The sequence below is a fragment of the Haliotis asinina genome, chromosome 14, assembly GCF_037392515.1.
Source record: "Haliotis asinina isolate JCU_RB_2024 chromosome 14, JCU_Hal_asi_v2, whole genome shotgun sequence".
NCBI classification, from domain to species: domain Eukaryota; kingdom Metazoa; phylum Mollusca; class Gastropoda; order Lepetellida; family Haliotidae; genus Haliotis; species Haliotis asinina.
This window is the reverse complement of record NC_090293.1, coordinates 9,810,683-9,832,837: the sequence shown is the minus strand read 5'-3', so window position 1 is coordinate 9,832,837 and position 22,155 is coordinate 9,810,683. Positions and strand designations below refer to the sequence as shown.

At 41.5% G+C, this 22,155-nt stretch overlaps 1 pseudogene; it reads right to left on the bottom strand.

The window, feature by feature from the left end:
* Positions 1–918: 918 nt before the first annotated feature.
* Positions 919–20,931, bottom strand: LOC137261931 (multiple epidermal growth factor-like domains protein 10; annotated as a pseudogene).
* Positions 20,932–22,155: the final 1,224 nt, after the last annotated feature.

Here is a 22,155-nt window from a genome sequence, read left to right as displayed (position 1 = left end):
AATAACATAACATGTCCGTTTTATTAACGATTTCCTTGTTGGCGTTGCAGTCATCTAGCACAAACAGTGCCGATGCCCCTTTAAACTTCTTGTGTTAAGCGTGCACCCAGTCCTGTCGACGTGTTCCTGGATCTTCCATTGTCTGCATAGAGTTGCATGTCAATAATCATGTACAAATATAAATTTACTTTACCATCAGGTTGAACCTTCCTAGTGATTTGGGTTGTGATGCCCTTGCTGTCGTCAATGCAATGTCCGCTGCCATGCAGTGTGGCATTGTTTGGGGATCGCATGTCCAGCCACAGCCCTGGTGGCTGCGTTGATTTCCAGTGCGCACTTGATCACATGTAGTTTTCGGATCTCATTTCACTGCTGGTGAACCCTCATGCCTTGGCTGAACAGCTGGAGGGCATGCCAACGACGGCCACCTACACATTCGTGATCTCGGGGTTGAATAACTTTTCACTGTCTCTTTAAAACGGATCGTATTCCTCCATGGCAGTAATCAAGATGCCTTTCATCAATCAATGCCAGCATGTTCAAGTTGATGTTCCACATCGTGTCACTCTTGTACTTGACGGTCTTCCGCTGGCACAGGACTCGCTCGAACAGGATGGACCCCTTTCCTGAGTACTGGTTTCGATTTTGCAGGGCCAGTGTTTGGGGCTCGTAACCATGTCAAACTCCAGTGAGATGTTGTTGATGGCATAACTGCTGGCATCACCATTCAGAGTGACTTTGCTATATTCCTGTCTGTCCCCCAGTAGCGCCTGTCCCTCAAGCAACGTGAAGTCGAGCGGCAAAACTGGTATCGTATTGAGATGATATTGCATGAAACTGTATGTAATGCTTTACAGTTAACTATACTGTTTTTTTTCAAGAGTGGAGTGACCGAGGTTCACCAGGAATTTGCCTTTGTTACTGGCAGAAGTTGATGTTAAATGTCAGTCGAACTGTGTCGGAGACGATGACGTCATTTGCTGCAGACACGGACACATTGTTTATGGCCAATGCCATAAGCATCGACTTCTTGAAGATGACCATGGACGATTATTACCATACATTAATGTGAGATAAAAAATACAAATGTACGTCTAACCCATGCATCACGCTAAGTTTATGATAGTGAAGGGAAACTGTGACTCAGAGCTGCTCTGTACACGGCTTTAGTGAATGGTGACACAGCAAGCAGAGTAGACTAAGACAATTTCAGAAGCATCGCAACATATCAAGGAAGCATAGGATGGACTAGACACATCATTGTCCATGATGAACGAAACCAATTACAAAGACAAAGCCATGAAAACCATGCGTGAATCACTGGTTAATAACACTGACAAACTGATTCCGTTTGACGACCGTATTGCTTATGAGAAAACAATACCCGAATAACAGACGATGACGATGACGTGGTATCAAGGAAAGATTACCCCACTTACAATAAGAAAGATTTTCTCTGACGGAAGCGGCTTCCACTGACATCACCATTGCAACATCATTTCCAGCGTTTTGACAGCATGGGGCTTCATCAACTTTACCTTGGTTGTCTTGATGGCGGCGGGCGGCGGTAGAGTGCTGCCGACACCGTCTACACCACACCTATCTCGCAGATTGCAACGTAAGGAATTGAAACACAATGAAATTAGAATTCTGGCTGAAGTGTCATTAAACACAACAGACGATCATATTTCACGGACCGTAAAATCTCTGAGGAACAGTTTCGTTTGGCACTCTCATTACTTGCAAAATATGACAGAATGAAACGAGATTGAACCAAGTCTCTTAGAAGCAGAGTCATCACTGAAGACGAGTAAATAACGATCACAGAACAAGGGAAGCAACAGGCCCTGAATGATTTCCTTATGAAAGCCAAACAAATTGTAGAACGAGATTCACAATAAAGCGTTTGTTTGGCATAGTCATTCGCTGTGCGAGACAGCTGTAGAGCTGTATTACTGGACAAGAGGGACACACACGCAGTGACTCACAAAACGTTGAACTTCTATATTTACATCGCTTAACCTCAACCTCTAAACTCTAACCTCTCTCTCGGCTCATGCAGGATAGACCAGGAAATTCGAATGCCAGTCCCACTGGAACCGTGATAGTTCAATTTGCTAAACTAATGGGATTACAGCTCACGCAACTGTGCGATTGTGAGGTCCTATCCCACCTTAGCTGAAAAGGTTTCCTGAAATGATAGTACGGTTATCGATGCCCTGCAGCTGGTTGCGATCCAACGAGGGCGGAAGCTTGCACAATGCATCTGTTTTCAACTTCTTTCTCAATCGTCGAGGTTTTGCTTGAAAAAGTTCAGCTATCTTTTTAGCTTAAGACAGACCTTACCTTGCTACTACTAACAAGTAGGGCAATACATGCATAGTTAGCCTGTCACGAGACCGACCCCGTGCTCGAGGAAAGGTGAGTATTTCTTAACTATTAGACCGATTTTCGTGACATTTTGCATGTACAATGAATGATGGTCTCGATCCCCTACTGTGTATACTACTCAAGATAAACCCAGCCATGCTCGTTATATCGAGCTATGATATATAACACTCAACATTTTAGACATCGCTTTCTTAAAGGCAGATTCAATCACTTTGATCAAATTTCCGGCTTTCCGGGAGATTTCAAACCATGTCCAATTACACAAATGGCAAGTTCCAACACTTCGTCTGTACAGCGATTTCATGCAACCTTCAGCAGGGGTCATGCAGTTCATTGAACTGGAGTGATTCCGTGTACACAGTCAAAATGTCGCAGTCACCTAAGTTAATGCCTCTGGGACAAACTTAAGTGCCACCGTACGTAGAACATCCTGAAATAGATTCTACCATTAGATATTCTTTACACAAAATGCTGTGTGTGTGTGTGTGTGTGTGTGTGAGAGAGAGAGAGAGAGAGAGAGAGAGAGAGAGAGAGAGAGAGAAATACATCAAAACACATGCACTACTGTAATTCACCTCTTGGGACATGCAAGGGCGACTGTGGTTTGTGACACTTCAATAAGCAGCATTCTTCATTCTCAAAATACTGGTACGTTGTAGTCCATTTGTGAGCTTACAGAGTTGAAAAAATATTTCAGCATCAATGTCTAAATTCTACATGGAATTTTATCAACCTTGTATCTATTTGATACCTTGTTGAGGTTGAGATTTAAAACAGCTAAAATACATGCAAATGGTAAAAATGTTTTAACTTACAGTCTCCACAGTTTCTGAAGTAGGTCACCCAACCTGGTGTTGAATATTGTCGCTGTTCTGGGCTGAGCTGAAACCAGGCTTTATCACACATAAAACACGTCTTGACTGTTAAGCCGTACTCAGCGCTCTTACACAGAAATGCCGTTTGTCCTGTGCATGTCTCCCAGCAATCTTCCGCAGTTGAAGTACTTGCTGAACGGACGTTACACGAGCCAACAGCAATGTCGCGGTGACCAGTGTAAGTATCTCCATAAACTGTGCACACTGAATGTAAAACAACTCATACATTTTCAGTGTATTCAAAGTGTGCGTGAGCTTGGCTATATGCTCCTTACGCAATATCGTGGCGGTGGACAAAAGAAATGGGTTTCACACATTGCACCCTTGTATACTCCTGGTCTTCATCTTGACGAGTGAATACTTTAACCACTAGGCTACCTCACTGGCCCCATTTCTTGAAAGAGTACAAAGATGCAACTTACAATCCGTTTGAGACAAAATGATGAATTTTACTCTGACACAATAACGGACTAAAGATTCAAACCAACGATGAGTGCAATAAAAAAGAACAAACAGTAGGTAAAAATTGCACAATTTTTGTCGGAAAAATACAAAGAATTTGTTTAAGAAACTGTCATCATTTATTTTTGGATGAGGTGTTATGTCAAGATCTTGGTGGTCAAATAAGTAGAGACTGGAACAACTACAATGTGGTTTTCAAATTAAAGAATGTGCACTTTCCATATATCTTTGTCAGATTGTGAAATCAGTCATTTCATGGAATGAATTAGAGGGTCAGGCAATTTGTGTCATTTTGTGTAACAACAATCAGTATACTTCAGTGAAATTTCATTTCAGGGGTTTGTGAGGTGATGTAGGAGCTTTAGTGTACGGTTCCTGAATATTGTGATGGGGGATGGGGTGGGGTTTGTCCATAACCTATAAGCATTTTGTAGGCAGGGCTGGGACCAATAATGTTGTACCCATTCTAAGACTACCTCTGTCGCCATTCAATTTCGCTTGGTAGTCTCTATTGTCTTTTGATTTTGCTTTGTAAAATAGAGTACAACTATGTAAGAATACCGACACTTTTGCACGCTGTATGTAGTCCAGTGATCTCTCTCTCCCCCGCCACCCTCCACTTCCCACTCCTCTGGCACAAAATGCACTGATAACGTTCCTAACAATTTGTCTCTAAAATGAATCAAATGACACGCCCTTCTAATGTAAGTCATCGCATGCAGAATCTAGATTTTAGTTTCTCAACAAAATTTTCAGCTGGCGAGATGACATTCCAAGTGCACAATCAGTGCGCTGTACTTGTACTTAGTAAATGCATGCGTGGGTCTCCCCCTGTCATTACGTCCTTAAATTAATCATAGACCTAGAGACTCTTCATCGAGAGTAAATTTCATTTTCGCTCATTTGGTCAATCAGCAGTAATCACACCCCTCTCACGTAATTAATGCACGTGGATCTTCACGCTGTTTTCTTTAGTTCCCACCCTTGTGACACACTGGGAAAACACACAAACAAATGATGATGTTCCTTACAGAATTACTTTGTTTTTGTGACAAAACTTATGCACTTTTTTCTACAGTTGGTGTGTTGTTTCTATTGCACTCCACATTGGTTCAATTCCTTTTTGTCTATTTATTTTTTTGTGTTAGATCCAAATTGATCGGTGTCATTTTGTGCTTTTGTGTTAGATTGCAATTCATCGGTATCATATTGTCTCAAAAGGACTGTAACAGGATAGTCGAAGTTAGAGAGAAGAAGAATAACCCATGGGTTATTGTTTTCGAGCTTGTAAAATGCTTCACAAAGCAAAATCCCAGCTATATCACGGTGATCCTCACACACAATTTTGTCTGTTCCACTTTAGTCAAGCGTTTGAAATCAGGTTCGCCCCAATTTCAGCCAATCCACTTCTACGTGAAAATGCGGGTTAGAATTGGTCTCTTGTGAATGAGTGAGTTTTACGACGCACTCAGCAATATTCCAGCCTCTCTCGACTGCCATAGTTGCCTTTCATGGCAAGAGTGGTGAAGGTCTATACTACCTCTGACCTTGGCGAGTCTGGTCTTTAGCAACCCAGAGGCACCCGATGGAATTGTGTGGTCTGGCTCGCTGACTTGATTGACACGTGTCATCGTATCCAAATTAATAAAGATCACTGAACCACCGCCATATAGGAGGAAGGTCGCTGAATGCGGGGTAAAACAACGAAACTCAATCAGTATGCTGCCTCATTAGATTGTGTCTTGAATAGCCCATGCTGGTAAGAGGTGACAAACAGTATCAGGTGGTCGGCATTACAGACTTGGGATTGTATCCAAATTGCTCTTGATCACCGAATTATCTGTTCAGACTCGATATTTACAGCAATATATCTGGGATATTGCTGAGTTAAACAATAAATCTAAATAAATATGTGGCCTTGTCATTAGCCTAACAGAGGACAATACAGGCAGGAGTGGCTGACGTAGTAGATACTGAAATAAGCCACATTTTGCGACAAGTATGGGTGACGGAGGACGTTGGCACTAGTAACTAAGTTCAGTAATATTGTCCTTTGATGTACTCACATTGCACACATTCGTTGGTGGAAGGATTGAAAGAGTAGCCAATATCGCACGCACAGGTTCCACCTCTACAGATGAAGTTGGATTTTGCGCAGTCTCCGTGACTGCTGCAAAGTTGTCCGAATAATTTGGTTGCTGAAAACCAGAACAGAACGGACCAATGTCAATGTTGCTCTGAGCACTCAGTTTTCAAGACATGAAATAAGAACTACTTGTGATGGAACCTTTGCGGGCATCTACTCTCTCGTTGCTTCAATGTGAGGGTTTGGCGCGTTTGATACCCATGAGTATTCAGTGGCCTGATTAATGACTGTTACACTGCGTAGGATCGGATCCAATAATTATCGAAACTAGAAATGTAAAACATTATGTTCTCATATCACTTCCTATGCATTCATGAAGCTTTAAAAATACCTATTGAAACTGGGAGTACAAAACCTTGAAAATATTCATGAGAAGTCATGGGCAAGAAAAAATGCGTACTCAATCCTTTCACATGACCAAGTTAATAATACACGGGGACATTTAGTACGAGTCGTAATATTTCATCATTGACATGTTCTCTATGTTTCCTTTCCAAAAGTGTTGAAAGGAATAAATTTGTTTGCCGTTGATCAGCCTGGGCGGTGGAGTAGCCTAATGATTTAGAGCGCCCACTCGTCCGGCTGGAGACCGTCTTGGACGGTCCTTTACGCTTTCTACTGACGTATGCCTGGTCCAAAGTCGAGGTTAACAGATGTTGCGACAGGGCTGATATGCCAATGACTTGCTATCATATATCTTCTGTAAGTCTACGTATTGCCATGTCAAAAAGCTATTGTTTAGTACTGTCGTCCCCTTTATGAAAGTTTTGCCTGAATGTTCTTGGCGTCTACGCAGCTCGCGAACTGGCGACCATAGGTCTTGTGATATTGAGTGACGCATGTGCATTCCAATGTGTTAGAGTATAATCGACTGTTTGGACCAAATATTATTGCCCTAGGATTCAAATAGTGCCTAAAATTAATGTCCATGCATGTACACAGGAAGTCAACAGTGACACAAACTGAGTTGCTGTAGCTTGTGGTGTAACGCTAGCGTTGTATTGTTGAAACAACTCCCTCTGAATCAGATATGTGTAGAATTTGGTCAATGTACCGATTTATCGTAGATGCATCCGAACAACTGCAAAATCAGATCTCTGAGTGTCTGATATGGCGTCTTGGGTGTCCCACTATTGTGTTACCAGAAATGGCAACATGGCTGGGTAACCAACGAAAGACGATGTCACATTGGCTAGTAGCAAAAAAATTATACAGTTCAATAATATTAAAAGTGAAAGTCTGAATAGATTATACATTGTTTATGGTTAGGATGTGTTTGAATATGCTTATGAGCAGTATATACGAGGGGATGTCAATAAGGTTTGAACCTTGCATAGAAAAAACACAAAATATTGGTATGAACCACATTTATTTTTCAACATAGTCCACTTGTGGGTCAAGACACTTGTTCCATCTTTTCTGTCAGTAAAGTGAAAATCTTCTGGATTCTTGTTGTTTCTGGTTAGCATGGAGCTTATGGTGACCCTTGTTTGCTTCATTGTATCTGTAAGCATTCTTGGCACCCATCTTGCGCACACCTTAGACATGACGAGATGTTCATGAAGAATTGTCTCGATGGATCCGTGTGAAATGCCTGCGGTCTCCTCTAACTCGTGAAGTGTGATTCGACGATTTTCCAACACAAGTCTACGCACTCTGTCAATGTTTGCCTGACTTGTGCTTGTTGTTGGGCGACCTTGGCGGGGGTCGTCTTCAAGACTCTTTCTACCATGCTTAAATTCATTGACCCATCGTTTGATGGTAGCAGATGAAGGGGAAGACTTCCTATAAACTGCTGAAAGCATTTCTTCAATGTTCTTCGCCGAGTTTCCTCCAAGAACTAAAAACTTAATTACTGCTCTATACTCAATTTTATTCATTTTAACTGCCGTGAGGGGGTCTCTTTCTTTCAGTGTGAGCTGTTCAGTAACTTCTGAGAGTAGGATACCAAAACGTATACATTTATATCACATCAGCTACACCCCAAGGCTCAATGTCGTAACATAGGCTGTGACATATGGGTAGGAAAGATGCTCAAAGCTCAAAACTTATTGACATCCCCTCGTATGGTGTTGCTTCAGCTGTGAAAATAGAGCTGTTATCCGATAATTGAGAAGATATTGCTCTGGATCCAATGACAGTGGCACAAGCAACCGGGTCACCATCCTTGGACTTATATGTGTTATATTAATTTTTAATTGATTAAATTCTTTTCTATATTGCAGTTCATTAGTTTCTGATTTTGTAAATGTTGTGAGTGTTAGGTCGACCCGTGGCCTAACCAACTGCCAAGGAGGAGAACTGTGAGTGAGTGAGTGAGTTTAGTTTTACGCCGCACTCAACAATATTCCAGCTATATGGCGACGGTCTGTAAATAATCGAGTCTGGACCAGACAATCCAGTGACCAACAACATGAGCATCGATCTGCGCACTTTGGGCCCGATGACGAGGCTGACCACCCGATCCCGTTAGTCGCCTCTTACGACAATCATAGTCTACCCCGGGACCTTCACGGGTCAGGAGGAGAAGAAAGAAGACGGGAAGAAGATATATTTTCTGTATCCAAACCAAGACATTAGAGACATGCATTATACGGAGGTCATTATCCCCAGATTGGCCCGTGATCCACCTCCTTCTGGCATAGGACTCTAGGCAGACATGTATAACAGAATTTTAAATACATACATTCAGTGTCAAGAATGTGCAAACATGTACAATAAGTGCATAAAAATGTTGTCCAAGCGCAGGGTATGACATGACCAGCCAATTGATAGAATCGGACCAATTCTACCACTCGTCTAGATGAAGTAAGGGCCAAAGTGGTTTCTTGGGCAAAAGGAAGACGATTCCAGGCCCTTTGTGCACTCAACTACCAGGATGCCGTCCTCCACCGACACAGGGGAGCAATTCGCGGCAAACAGATTGTCCAATTTGCTCGCCTCTTATGACTAGCAATGGGGTGCTGTGGATACATTCTGTCCCGGGTCCACACGTGATGTTGACATAAGTCACATTTATGGCCATAACCAGCAGGATTAACAGCAAAATCATTTCAAGGAATTATCCCAGCCAACAGAAAACACAGTTTCAGGAGTCGTAGCTGCGAGCTCTGAAATCGTGTTAATATGACTGTGAGAAAATCAAAGCCTGTTGATGCTGAGCTTTTAAACCGACATAATACACCTTAATAATATAATAGTAAATGCTTCAACTTACAGTCACCACAGTTTCTAAAGTAGGTCACCCAACCCGGTTCTGAGTAGTGTCGGTGTTCTGGGCTGAGGTCAAACCAAGCTTTATCACATAGATCACAGTAGCCGGTTGCTAAGTTGTACTCAACGTTATTACACAGAAAACCCGTTTGTCCTGTGCATGCCTTCCAGCAATCTTCCACAGCTGACGTAGTTGCAGAATCGGTGCTACACAAGCCAACACCAACGTCGGCGTGACCAGTGTAGGTAAACTGTGCACACTAAATGTCAAGAAGAAAGCATACATCTGCAATTTGTTCAAACTGAGTGAATGAGTGAGTTTGGTTTTACACCTCTTTCAGCAATATGACGGCGGCAGACAAAAGAAATATTATTCACCAGTGTCCCCATGCGGGTCTTCTTCCTGAAGGGCGAATGCTTTAACCACTGTGCTACCCAGCTGTCCCCATTTGTTTAAGACTAAAGAGATGCAACTTCACTAGATAGGTGACGGTACGAAGACGTTGAAGAAGTATTGCCAAACGGGTTATGAATTGGTGCTTGTTAAACGCTTCACAATGCTATATCCCAGGTACTATTGTTGTTATTTGTACTTTGTATTCTATATTATATTTCTTATGAAAACGGATTCAAATGTATGAAAAGTGTTTTGACTGTGGCTTGGAAGTCTTTTCGTATATCCGTGGTAAAATAGGTCTTCAGCAATCCATGCTTGCCATAAAATGCGACTCTGCTTGTTGTGAGATTCGACTAACCGGACCGGGTGGGCAGGCTCGCCGTCCTGGTTGACACACGTCATCAGTTCCCAAATGCGCAGATAGACCTCATGCTGTTAATCACTGGAATGTCTGGTCCAGACTCGATTATTTACAGACCGCCGCCATATGGCTGGAATATTGCTGAAATATTGCTGAGCGTGGCGTAAACCTAAACGCACTCACTTTACGTGTACAACCAATGGGACGTGATTATATGAGTATAAATTGGAATGCATCTCGTTATTCGGCTCTTACGACAAGCATGGGCTACTAAATATCCTCACGGGTGTATTATACATATGAAACACTCACATTTGTCACAACGGTTTTCTTCTCTATTGAAAGTGTATCCAACATCACACACACAGTTGCCATTGAGGCATTTTGAATTGGCAACGGGGCAGGCTAGGTTAGAGCAGCAAGTAAGACTGTAAAGATCTGGCGCTGAAAGGTAGAATGAATGAACGAGTCAGCCAATATTCACCTGTAGTATTCATAATATGTCACTGTTTCCATAACTACGTCTATTATAGGACTCTTTTGGTAACATTATCTACATGAGCACATTGTCTACATGAGCACATTGTCTGCAGTTCACTATCTACGACAGTTCTGTAAAGCCCTGAGTAGCTATCCTTGAAACATTAATAATAAATTTAGATAATAAATTATTTTTTAAATGATAATCAGTGTAATATATGTGGATTACATTCACAATGACATATTGAACACACTTTCATAACATCACCGTCATACAAGGAATAAACATCTTGGAATATGTTTTTACGTACTTTGTCTCTTTGTAGCCAGCGTTGGTAATAATGAATGCACACACTTACCATATATTTTCTGACATATGTTCAGTACATAGATGGTGGTAGGGTGACCAGTAGGTAAAGACCCTGCTATTACTGCACGTAGAGTAAGCAGCATATTTTGTAATGTCATAGTATTTCTATATCTCCCTTACTACACGCTTCACATTATTAACTTGTTGGTTTGTTATATTACCTGTTTCACAACAAGACATACTGCATTAATGTTACTTTCCCCTTTTTGTTTACTACACGCTTCACATTATTAACTTGTTGGTTTGTTATATTACCTGTTTCACAATAAGACATACTGCATTAATGTTACTTTCCCCTTTTTGTTTACTACACGCTTCACATTATTAACTTGTTGGTGTGTTATATTACCTGTTTCACAATAAGACATACTGCATTAATGTTACTTTCCCCTTTTTGTTTACTACACGCTTCACATTATTAACTTGTTGGTTTGTTATATTACCTGTTTCACAATAAGACGTACTGCATTAATGTTACTTTCCCCTTTTTGTTTACTACACGCTTCACATTATTAACTTGTTGGTTTGTTGCATTACCTGTTTCACAATAAGACGTACTGCATTAATGTTACTTTCCCCTTTTTGTTTACTACACGCTTCACATTATTAACCTGTTGGTTTGTTATATTACCTGTTTCATAATAAGACGTACTGCATTAATGTTACTTTCCCCTTTTTGTTTACTACACGCTTCACATTATTAACTTGTTGGTGTGTTATATTACCTGTTTCACAATAAGACATACTGCATTAATGTTACTTTCCCCTTTTTGTTTCCTGGTGTAAAGTCTGCGGTGCCTTCAGTTACAATCATAAGACAAAGTCTCCCAAATCGTTTAAGCACAGCAAACATTACATCACACCAAGCGAACACAGATTCTTCTTTTCTTTAAACAATCCAATATAAAGTGGTCAATACAGCTGGAAATGCATGTTGTCGCAGATTCACAATGTCATGTAAGAAGCACGTGAAGGGGGTTCCTCGATTGCTCCTTGAAACATTTAGTTTCAAAGATGACAAACCTGGATGTCTTTGCAGTAGTCCTTGAGCTAAGACGTGTGATTTCACCATACACGTTTGACTGTTTTAGTTCCAGATTGTTTCTAAGCACGCCGGTCATGTGCATGATAAATCATGGTTACATTGCGTTGCTTTCTCCTTGTATATGCAATTTTGGGGGCGAGGACCCCTTGATGAAGTGTAGCAGGATATACGTGTTCTGATATTGTTTCCGCCTTTTCAGTTCTACCGAATGACAACATTAGGCAAAGACACGATCACCTGTTTTTATGTAAAGTCTAGAAAGCCTGGTTTAAGTGAAACAAACAAAAAAGGTTAGAAAATATATTTAAGTCATTGCATGCTACTTACATTTAGTGCACTGGTTCACAGAACGGTTGTAGGTGTTGCCATAGCTACATGTACAAAGGGAGGTGGAGCTTTTACAAACAGAATTAGCCAAGGAACAATTGGAGTCCACTGTACATGGGTCGTCCAGTAGGTTTGGCACTGTAGTAAACAAAAGAATAACATTCACGTCTCTTGTCCTTCTCGGGAACGTTCAACTTAAACTACGCCGGTCCTTCTATTACATGACGGGTGTAGGGTAGCCTTGTGATTATAGCGTTCGCTCGTGTCGTCGAAGGCCCGAGTTCGATTCCAGACATGAGTGAAGTCCATTTCTGGTATGCCCCACCGTTATACTGCCTGAATATTGCCGAGTAAGCGGTTAAACCTATACCCACTCAATCATTCCACTGCATGAAATGATAACCAATTCCAATTGAGGGTAAATGAATTTGACGTAGACATTAACATATTTTCTGTAGTCATAAGAAACCTCTGCTAAAAACGAACATGTCTGCAGAACAATCAAGGTTTCCGGGCCATCTGAGGGTACGTATTTTTAAACTTTGCACTGTACATGAAATTAGGAGAAAAACATCATGTGTTGGCCAATTTCCGCGTGTTATTGATTATTTGAAACCGACGGCGCTACGTATTTTTAAACTTTGCACAGTACATGAAATTAAAGTTAATGTCACCAAATGAATCCCTACTCTCAATGCATGTATTGGTCTTGTTGTCGTAGTTGTAGAACACCTCACAGTCACAGACACCGTTGCTGCAGACACCACCAGAGAAATGGCAATCAGAATCAAGGGCACAGGGATGACCAATGGCGTGGGGTGCTGAAAAAATACATAGATTTGAAAAAAAAGAATGCAAAACGGATCAGTCACATCTATGAGTTTATGACTTTAACAAACGTCCAATATTCATCATGCAATATCATTGTTACTCTAAAATGTGATCAAATGTGATTTCATTTGCCACAGATCATGAAAGTAAACTTCCTGAGATGTGCCTGCATATCTATGTCGTCACAAATATAGTAATACGTAACGTCACAAGCTCGGTGAAGCAGTTTTCTTTTGATCACTCATCTGACTGCGTTGCGTCATGTAGTTTGCAGTCAGCTTTTATGTTAAAGAGAGTATTGTTGTCAACAAATATGAACTTAGTTTGAAAAATGACAAAACACGTGCGGAATTTGGGAACATTTCAGTTAAACTTTTGAACAATAAATATAATGCTTGCGAGGCATTTTGCAAGCGCACTTGGCAAAGTGTCAAACAGTTCATTCGAGATATTGATGGCTTCTGTCCTAGTCAATTACTGCAAGACGCCTGCGTTTCGGTGCTGATAAAGTTGTAATCAGTCCCATCTATCATTACGAGACAACAATTTTCTCACATCAAGGCACTCACAGTACCGTAACCACGGCCGTCAATCTGGACACGATCGATAGGCGTGACGCCATGTTTGCTTACAATGTGGAAGTAGTTCCTAAAATTGCATATGGCCTCTCTAATTTGCCTCGGTGCCCACATATGACCCCGACGGATACCGAAAATATCCGTTGGCTTTATCCTGCCGGGAACACTACCCACTGTAGGATAAATCAGAAACATCTATATTGTACAAAGATCAAAGTCATTACGTTGAGAGTGACGTCATTAGGTTGAAAGTGACGTCATGAGGAGGAAAGCAACATCACTAGCGTCACGTATCAAAGACTATCGCGATGGGATAGCCTAGAGCCGAATACCTATAGGTTCGACTGCCCCAGGTTAAAATGAGAGAAGCACCGTTCCGGCTTTCTTTCCATGAGAGTGTTGCGGTCTTGCTGAAAGTACCACCACTCACTAGCTGTACAAAATATCGAACTTAGGAAAAGACATAACTTCTTGGAAACCTGTCACTTTAACCTACTGTCATAGCATCTGTGGAAAACACAACGTTTCGGAGCGTATGCTTGCTCCTGATGACCTGATGAAGTTCCACCCAAACGTCAACAGGATACGGGCCCATGAACATTCGTGACCGACTCGTGTTATTCCAAGCCGAATAGCAAATTGTGCCCCTCTCGAATGATTTCATATTGGCGTAGGAATATGAGAACTACTTCAAACAGGAATGAAAAGTCCTGTTTGATTCAGACATTGTATACTATTAGCTATTTTTATCTTAAAGTTTGCTTATTTATTTCAAAGATACACCTAAAAGAAGGAGATAAATATGATTAAACACATACTCTGACGTAATCCTTACCACATGATCAACTTAAATTTCCGAAAAAGGTTTACTGAATTCGCTGAAAAACAATGATAAAAAATGAAGGTAAGTCAGACTAGAATATTCCCAGAAATGTGAAATATACGCCCATTGTTTTGGATTAACGTTGCCTGGTTATACAGATATAACATTATTGTTTTCAAACCCTTTAAAATTTATAATTATAATTCCTAAAGCTGCTGGAAACGTACTGACAATCACCACAACAAGTCGGAAAAGCTCAATGTTGGACCAGTGAGAGCCATTACGTCACCAAACACATGTGCGTGTGTTAGTCGCATGGCTTTTATAAGAGATTTAAGATTAAACAACACATTTCTGGTACGTTTTGTGTGTACTTTAAATATGATGATATTTATCTGTTTAAAAACCAATTATCAAAAGGTATCTAGTAATTCTATTTCCTTTAAAAAATCAATGATGAAAGGATAATTAACATGCAATAAAAAGACACTTCACGGATTTCACATTGAAATATGTATCCCTTGTCCTGGAAAAATCAATACAGTCAAGCAGGACATGCTTGGCCATGATTCTCGCACCACAAGGGATAACATTCGTCACCGCTCGCTCCTTTCCGTAACCTCCAAGTACAGGCAATCCGTAGCGCAAATGTGGTTGCGCAGCATAGATTGTATGAACAGTCTTCTTATATGCGAGGGAAGCGAGCAAGGGTTGCCAACGTACTCGTGGTATAGCAGACCCTTCTTCGCCTCCAATCCCTCCTGCCAGCTTCCGGTTCAACGCAGTGAGGGAACAGAAGGATATTATTAATAAGACTCCATATATGGAGTTACCTGCCTTTCTTCATTCGCCCACTACGCTAGAAGTGTTTTTATTGTAGAATACAAATTACGCAAATTCTTACAATAACGACGGCAGTTAAGACAAATACACCTCAACAGGTTCGTGATAAAATTAGGCAATATGGTATTTCGTTTTACTTTCTGCTTGTTCTTGTTCCTTCACTCCGCTGGACAGGAAACTGACATGATGATAGGTAAGAGGTAATGGAGGCGAAGAACGATCTGAATACCACGAGTAGCGCTCTAAATGTTGAATAAAACATATTTCACGTGAGTAATTATTAAATATGAGGGCACTACTAAGTGAGGAAATAAGAGTGCATCTTTGACGGTGGCAATATTGTATTTTGACATGAAAAATACGACAAACCAATCAGAACTCCGCGTAATGGAGACGGCGCTTTGATAAAAATAGTCCCGACTACTTGAATCCTTTATGGTATCATGTTATTGAATGTTTGAAAAAAATACCATGGATGATGTATACATTTTACTGTGCTCCGTCGACAGGCTTTCATAATTTATCTGAATTATTATGACCTTATGACCCGCGCGGCAATGTTTGACGGGTGAAGGTGAAAAGAATATTGTTACAAGGGCGTTGAAGTCCCAAAAATCCAAATGCGTAATACTATCATAACTGGAGATTGGTTGTTTACGTCTTTAAGTTAGCCAGGTTCACAAGAAGCATCTAATGCATTATAAGGGTGTGAAATAATGTATATTGACATTCTTCGCCGGAATCCCGAATCTGAAGAAAAATTCAGATTCAGTGTTTGAATCCCGAATCTGAAAAAATCCGAATTCCGAATCTGAAAACAAATAATTCATAATTTCAGAATTTACTGCTAACCCTAACTACTTTTGTCCACTACATATTAAAAGGGGATGAAATAATATATAATCACGCTGTTCGTCAGCATACCTAATGTGAAATCAAAAATTAATTTCAGTATTTGAATCTCTAATGTGAAAAAAACAAACAGATTCGGGATTCAAATGCCAAACCCAAATGTTATAAAAACCCAGATTTCTAAACTTATCCTATCTCACGCGAGATACTGCACCCACGTCGAACCTCGTCTTTGTTTTCATGGTATGGGCTATGCCAGTCACCTGTAAGATGCAAGAACTGTTTTGCTTGGTTCGCCGACCACATAAAACTATCTAGAACAAGATATCTGCTGTTCTATTTATTACTTTCACCATGATGGATCAGGACTTATCAACACCGGGTTTTCACATCCTCATGACGATCGGTAAGTTGCATCTAGAATTTGTCAAATTTGTCGAACTATACTAGTTTTAGACATGATCCTAGTTTTCAGGGTATTTGTGAAACTCTGAATGGCAGTAGCGCAAACATCTAGACATATTACCCTCGGCACTTGATGTCCTGACAATCCCAGATCTCAAGATTCCTTTATGACCGGGACTAATTTCATTCTAGATTTGAAACACCTTCGGATCTTCACCTTTGATGAATGATTCGGTTCAATGAACCTACCCTTCAGCGTAGATACCAGCTGTACAACCACATGTTTGGGCTTTACAAGATAAGCTTGCTGCGAGGCTTCATTGAGTCAAGTGACTACAGACAATCCTACTGATTGCAGACTATCCGTAACAGCGTTTTGGGTGCAATCTTTGCCACCCTTCCGTTTACATCATCAGTTTCTGGAAAGATGGGATACGAATAGGTGCACTGATGTCTTGTCAAGTAGCCAGCATTGGTCAGCCCAGACTTAATGGGTTTTGACTCGCCCCGTTTACCGAAGACCGTGTTGTACGGAGTTTTGTCAGCGTGACATCGTGAGAAACGTTAGCAAATGGCGGACTACTGTTTTTCTACACGAAACATTGATGATAAGAGTGATGATGAATTGTCCTAGTAGTCCTGTCTTGCTTCCATGAGTCAGATATAACGTTCCACCTTTGGTTGCTAGTAACAACGAACGATGCCATTCCTGGTAAGAGTAATTGTGTCGGGATTTCATTAACCAGCTGAAAGAGACTGCTCATCGAGCATGACAGACGCGCCCGAGAACAGTTTGATTTTGGGTGGGGGTTACTTGGTCTCAGTTCAGAGGTAACTGCACTTGTGTTCAGACGGTCACCAGACAGCGAACTACTATCTTTGTTACTCCCTAGCAATCATTTTGTCCAGCCAATCAAAAATTCCTGAGACTGCCGATCGTACGAATTTCGTCAATTCGTTTACAAGGTGAACGTTTCTGTAGACTGGCTGACAATGTCCATTCGCCGAACTTACTACATTCAGCACACCATTAGTACTTTCATGTTAGTTTGACTAATTGAACGTTCCTATCTCAAGAGATATCCGTTTGTCAGAGGCAAGAGTTGGTAGAACTCCCTTCAATTCACTTTTATGGGACGTCATTACCAATGGCCCTGTTGCTTTTCACTTGGGTACCCAAACTGATAACATTAGAAGCTTCTTTATGTGCTTCTTTAGAAGCATTGTCAAGGTGAGACATTCGTGAGGTTATATCGATGACTGTGTTCAAGCGAGGAAGGATCCAATCATACTTCGTCTTCACAGGCAGTTCACCAAGTTGCTAACACAATTAGGGTGGCTTCTGAACTACGAGAAGTCAGAGTTAATACTGACTCGGAGACTACAATTTGTAGTGGAGGTATTCAACGCACAACACGGCATCATGTCTGCATTCTACCGTCAGCCTCACTGCCTCATTCTACCTCTGGACTCACCCAGAACTATGCGCTAGTGGTAGGAGTTACTACGGCTATTGACGTGGACACAAGCACGTACAGTGGCCAACTGCAACTTCGCCTCAGATATTTTAGTGCATGTACATCTGGAACGACAATCCCTTGGAGCTGACTCGTCTTCCCGTGTGACCAATTATTCGTTGGTGTCTCAACGAGCAGAATGTTTGCCCCAGAGTGTCTATGGTGCCGTTCACACTGCCTCGTCACCTGTTCGTCGACACATTCTTTGAGGGATTTGGAGCCTGCTTGGCTGGGCAGTGGTCTGCAGGATGGACCCTTCACATCAATGGTTCTTGCATCCAATTCCGGATCCTCTGGCGCGTTAGCCATATCATGGGATGGTCTAAACGCTTATGCTTTTCCTCCCCGTCTCTGCTGCCTAAGGTAGTTCAAACGTTACCTGCAACCAGCAAGATTCGTCTGCTCGTGGTTGCGCCCTTATGGCCAGCAAGCATCTTGTTCCAGCGGACGTTTCGATTTCGTTTCGACCTTCCACAGTTCTTGCCCCAATGTCGGATCCTCGTTTGTCTACAAGAGTTATCAGAACCAAATCCAGGGCCGTTATCCACCTGAAACGACCTATTTCGTCATCCACATTTGGACGTGTACGACGGGTCATGACAAACCCTCAGTCTACACGTATGGCACATATACAGAAATCTTTGATAGCCAAGAGTTACTCTCTCAGAGTGCTTACCGCTATAACAACTGCACATGGGATCGATCATCGTAGGACAATATATGAAATAAATTTGAACACTGCTGTAGAAATAAGAGAATTATGTCTCCCACGGGTGGATCACCTGAGGTTGTTGCTGAATGTCTACAGCATTTATGGACAACGAAGAAACTGAAAGGTCCCACCTTGTCAACCTATTTTGCCGCCAATAATTGGGTTCTTATTGGCCACAACTAGAACCAAGGTGTCTATTCTTCCCGAGCTCCAGTATCTGCTCAGGAAGTTCAGAAACAGAAGTCTCGAAACAGGTGCAGGCCTATTTACTAGTCATCATCAATATTAAATTACGGGGACACACTAATAAATCGTGACGAATTGAGGTGACTTGCCTAATTGCGTCCCCTTGCTTGAGGGTGGGAGGTCACAGTAATCTCTGTTGATATTGTTCTTTAGAATCTCGAATATGTAAAAAAGAAATGCCATTCGGGATTCGAATCCCCAATCTGAAAAAATCCCAAATCCGTTTCCTATTTCGTATTTCTACAGGAAACCAACCCACACGGACCAGAATCGTGATTACACATCTAATCCCCCCTACAAGGTGTAGGGATACTCCCAGTAGGGATACTCCCAGTAGGGATACTCCTAGCTAGGAAAATAAGAACATCAGCACCACAACCCAAATACTTCAAGCCGAACCATGTCTTCATAAACCTTAATCCGTACCTAACCATCCTAGTCAACAGAACCATCAAGACCACCTCAGCCCAAGAGACATTCCATCACGTCCGCAATCGGCACTATTCCAGCATACCATACATCGATACCACCAGGCATCATATCAGCAGACTGCTAAAAAAGCGATCTAGCGTATATATTGTGTACCAGACAAGCAGAACTATTAAGCATACTTTACAAGCCACCAGCAAACCAGCTATAGGGAGCAAGGAAGAGCCGTTAGCTGTTGTATGCCACATTCATTCAACCTTGTACCCAGGTTTAACATCCCGCCCCCTATACGCCAGAATCAAGGAACATCAGACATCTGAGAGGAACAGAGACCACATCCAAGCCATCTCCAACCACATCCAAGTCAACACGAATAACGCCATCCTTCAGAACAACATAAAATATTTGAAGTCAACCAGTTAGACTACACGATAAGAAAAAAAAGAAGAACTCTTAGAGGCAATCAACGTCAGAGGACTCAACCGGCAATGAACAGAGACGAACGTTTTTGTATCCCCAAGTCATACCATCATCTTACCAGTTAAGGTTAAACATCCCTTACCCTTAACTGAAGAAACTCTCACATCATCCATGCATATATTTTTCTTGTCCACGATGTTGTGTATCAGTTGCTTGAATTGCGCTCTGACCTAACCCGTAAGCAGTAACTTTACTGCGACCACACCCCATCTCTTGACAGCAAGAACAAACAAAAGAAAGTTTAATGATAATTACTTAAGTACCTTTCTCCCCAAGTGACCAACAAGTTAAAGCTAATTTTTCATATCACGTGAAAGGGGATCATTAAAGTCAGTAAGTGAGTGAGTTTAGTTTTACGCCGCACGCAGCAATATTCCAGCTATATGGCGGCGGGCTGTAGATAATCGAGTCTGGACCAGACAATCCAGTGATCAACAACATGAGCATCGATCTGCGCAACTGGGAACCAATGACATGTGTCAACCAAGTCAGCGAGCCTGACCACCCGATCCCGTTAGTCGCCTCTTACGACAAGCATAGTCGCCTTTTGTGGCAAGCATGGGTTGCTGAAGGTCTATTTTACCCCGGGACCTTCACGGGTGGGGATCATTAAAATATACGTCGTGTTGACAAACTATACATCTAATCATCGAATCCACGGCAAGAAAGAAGTTGTCTATCTGTAAAAATCTTTCCTTTTCAAAGTTATACAGATTTACAGAAATATTCCTTCCCTTTCTTTCGGAGAGTTTACCTCTACGAGACCTGTTCATATAAAGAAAACAATATGTATAATATGATATTTTACCTGCACAGGTTAGGTATGTTCTTGCACCGTGTTGATTCACGGCACCCGTCCTCGCTGGTGTCGACATGCTGCCGCTATAACCAACGCATGTCTGCGTTTCACCGTTGTAGGTGAAGGAACGGCACATGGCACTCATGTAACAATGTGAACTACATTCTGCTGCTGTTGCACAATTGGATATTGTCCAGACTTGGTATAAAGGACTGATATGGTCATTAAATACAGGATGTAGAATGACTGCACACTGTCCACATGACTGTGAATGAATAGACTCTATTATAAACAACACTGTTGCAAATATGTACAGCATGTCTTGATGCATCGCCAGTTCTAAATCCATCTGCCCTGCGTTCTACTCCCTATTTGTCCCATTACTAAGGGACCGAAGCGTTTCATTGATTTTAACTGACTGGGCATAGTTAATTTATCATGAAGTCTGGAAGTCGTTGACATTTCATTGTCTTTCACAAGTTTTCTTCACATTATCTGCCACTGTATTTACAAGATCGAAACGATGTTTGTGAAAGAAATTTGGAAGAAGAATCTGATCCTCCATGCATTATGAGTAGGTACATGTTGAAATAGTGAACAAAGCTACACTTACGTATTTTCAATGGTGACGTGGAGCGGTGGGGTGGGCTAGTGGTTCACTCGTCACTCCGAAGACCAGGGTTCGATTCCCTACAGGGATACAATGCGTGAAGCCCATATCTGCTGGAATATTGCTAAAAGTGACGTAATGGCCAACTCACTCGCTCACTCACTTACTCACTTAGAGGTGAAATATATCGTCATACTGATGTTTTTTCTCCTCTCACATGGCGACGTGCATGCTTGTGTATGTGTAGCTGTTTGCAATGTCCCAGACATATTTTAACATCTTTTGGTATGGCGCATGCGCAGGGATCGAACTAGCGATCCTCCGTTCTCCGGGCGGACGCTGCAACCACTATACGACGGAGGTGTTAATATCTTCCTTCAGAGGTTCAGGACAAGCTATCATAAATGAAAGCAAATGTTGTTTGTTTACCTTGAAAACAAACTGTGAAATGTAGGCCTCTTTAACCTTTGTGGAACTAGGGGGTAAAACATTTCGCCAAGAAGTAGGCACCAATTTAAGAATCCTTCTCGCGGATCTGTCTCTGTATCCGAATTTCTGCTTGTGTTGGCAAAATGTAAAGAAAGAATTTAGGGAGAGAAGTTTAACTTAAACTTCCGATACATCGATGGTCAAATATCAATAACCCCATTGCCTTCAACTGATTAACCCATTTGAACGGAGACGTGGAGATCGCCTCAACTGTTCCATATTTAGATCTATTCACAAGAATTCAGAGTGACGGAATCTGCATGGCTGTGTGACAAAAGGGATGATATTAACTTCCAAAATATACTGTGTCAAAAAAGAAACTTCACAAAGTGTAAGTTTTAAATATAATGAATAATTTTTCTCTGATGATACATCTATTTATCACACAATGGTTAGTGTTCTCGGCAGGATAAAGCCAACGGATATTTTTGGTATCCGTTGGGGTCATATACGGATACCGATGCAAATTAGAGA